Genomic DNA, 2,500 nt, shown 5'->3' with positions numbered 1-2,500 from the left:
GGGCGGTGCCCGGTCCCGGCAGCGAGGGGCGGGGGGGGGGGCGCGGAGCGACACGGAGCTAACCGGCCCCCGGGGCCGGGGGCGCCTCCCGCGACTTTGGGGGCCGCGGGTCGTCAGTGGCGTGCAGGCCGGGCCTCTCCCGGGGGATTCGGGGGGGGGGGGGGGCGGTCCTGCGGGCCGGGCGCAGGGGGCTCGAGCGAGCCCGGGCCGGTCCGCCCCGGGGCCGGGGTCTCCGCCTGCGGCTCGGGGGGGCGCGGGTCGTCGGGGGAGGAAGCCCGGGGGAGCTGCACGCCGGCCTGCCAGGCCAGGCCAGGCCTGGCCTGGGTGGCCGCGGGGGGATTCGGGGCGGTCCCGCGAGCCGGCGGCCGGGCGCAGGGGGTCCGAGCGCGTCCGAGCGAGTCCGTCCCGGCCCCGGGGTCTCCCCCTGCGGCTCTGGGGGGCCGTGGGTCCCCGCTGGCGGAAGCCGCTGGGCGCTGGACACCCGCCGTCCGTCCCGCCTGGCCAGGCCTGGCCTGGGTGGCCGCGGGGCGGGGGATTCGGGGCGGTCCCGCGAGCCGGCGGCCGGGCGCAGGGGGTCCGAGCGCGTCCGAGCGAGTCCGTCCCGGCCCCGGGGTGTCCCCCTGCGGCTCTGGGGGCCGTGGGTCCCCGCTGGAGGAAGCCGCTGGGCGCTGGACACCCGCCGTCCGTCCCGCCTGGCCAGGCCTGGCCTGGGTGGCCGCGGGGGGATTCGGGGCGGTCCCGCGAGCCGGCGCCCGGGCGCAGGGGGTCCGAGCGAGTCCGTCCCGGGCCCGGGGCCTCCCCCTGCGGCTTTGGGGGCCGTGGGTCCCCGCTGGCGGAAGCCGCTGGGCGCTGGACACCCGCCGTCCGTCCCGCCTGGCCAGGCCTGGCCTGGGTGGCCGCGGGGCGGGGGGATTCGGGGCGGTCCTGCGGGCCGGCGGCCGGGAGGGTCCGGGCCAGTCCGCCCCATGCCCGGGGTCTCCCCCAGCGGCTTCGGTGGGTCCTCCGCGGAGGAAGCCGGGTGGGGAGCCGGACCCCAGGCGCCCAGACCCGTGACCTGCGGCCGCGACCTCCGACTCGGCAGGAGCGACGAGGGGCTTTCCGGCCCGTCCCCCCCCTCTCCTTCCTCCCCAGAAAAGGAGAGAGAGCTGGCTCGGACCGGGAAAAGCTGCCTACGGCACCTGGGATTCCCAGGCGGTCACCCATCCAAGTACTAGCCAGGCCCGGGACGGTTTACCTTCCGAGATCGGACGGGATCGGGGGCGTTCGGTCCGGTATGGCCGTAGGCACCCGGCCCCCGCGCCTCCTCGCCCGCTTTCCCCTGCCGACGCCCGGGCCTGCCGCACGGTGAGCCCCGGTCGGACTGCCCCCCTGCGGCAGGGCCCCCGTCTCTCGCGGGCCCGGTCCTTTTTTCCTTCTCGAGCTCCGGGGCCCGGGCTGGCCGCCAGAGCCCCTCCGCCCGCCCGCCCTCCCCGGCGTCGGGGAAAATATTGTCCCGGACATCCAGTGCGCCCTGATCCTGTCAGCCGGGGGGGGGGGTGGGTGGGTGGAGGGGGGGCAGTCCCTCGCTGCGGCCGGGGAGGGTGAGCCCAGGGCGGCTTGCCTGCCGTCCGAGTCCCCTCTCGGCCACCAGGTCAACCCCGAGCCGAAAGGGCTGAAAAATTTTCAGAGTCCCCTCCCGGGCACCAGGTCAACCCGTGGAATCGAACGGGTTCGCCTGCTGGCCGGTTCGCTTCCCGGCCACCAGGTCAACCCGTAGGTTTGAACGGGCACGCCCGGTGGCCGCTTTCCCGTCCGGTCACCAGGTCAACCCGGATCTCCCTCCTTCCCTGGGCGCCCCCTCCTCGGAGGCGTCAGGTTCCATTTTCTTTTTCCCCCCAGACTTCCAGGGGCCCGATCCAGTCGGCCGGGAGGCAGTCCCTCGCTGCGGCCGGGGTGGGTGAGGCCAGGGCGGCTTGCCTGCCGTCCGAGTCCCCTCTCGGCCACCAGGTCAACCCCGAGCCGAAAGGGCTGAACATTTTTCAGAGTCCCCTCCCGGGCACCAGGTCAACCCGTGGAATCGAACGGGTTCACCTGCTGGCCGGTTCGCTTCCCGGCCACCAGGTCAACCCGTAGGTTGCCGACGGGGCTAGCCAGTGGCCGGTTTGCTTTCCGGCCGCCAGGTCAACCCCTAGGTTTGAACGGGCACGCCCGGTGGCCGCTTTCCCGTCCGGTCACCAGGTCGACCCGGATCTCCCTCCTTCCCTGGGCGCCCCCTCCTCGGAGGCGTCAGGTTCCATTCTTTTTTCCAGACTTCCAGGGGCCCGATCCAGTCGGCCGGGAGGCAGTCCCTCGCTGCGGCCGGGGAGGGTGAGCCCAGGGCGGCCTGGTCCATGTCTCTAGTGGGCCCGATCCTTTTTTGGGGTGTTTTTTTTTTTTTTTCCGAGCTCCGGGGCCCGGCCCGCCCGGGCAGCCCTCCTCGGAGGCGTGGGGCGGATTTCCCCCCCCCCCCCCCAGACTTCCA

The 2,500-nt window shown here is 74.9% G+C and overlaps 1 non-coding gene across 1 annotated transcript; it reads right to left on the bottom strand.

The window, feature by feature from the left end:
* Positions 1-1,166: 1,166 nt before the first annotated feature.
* On the bottom strand, positions 1,167-1,285 carry LOC128824153 (5S ribosomal RNA). Its single transcript, XR_008442379.1, has one exon. It is a non-coding gene; the product is annotated as a 5S ribosomal RNA (ribosomal RNA).
* Positions 1,286-2,500: the final 1,215 nt, after the last annotated feature.

Source organism: Malaclemys terrapin, chromosome 15 (genome assembly GCF_027887155.1).
Source record: "Malaclemys terrapin pileata isolate rMalTer1 chromosome 15, rMalTer1.hap1, whole genome shotgun sequence".
Taxonomy (NCBI): domain Eukaryota; kingdom Metazoa; phylum Chordata; order Testudines; family Emydidae; genus Malaclemys; species Malaclemys terrapin.
The sequence above is the reverse complement of the archived record's forward strand: the minus strand, read 5'-3'. Positions and strand labels throughout refer to the sequence as shown.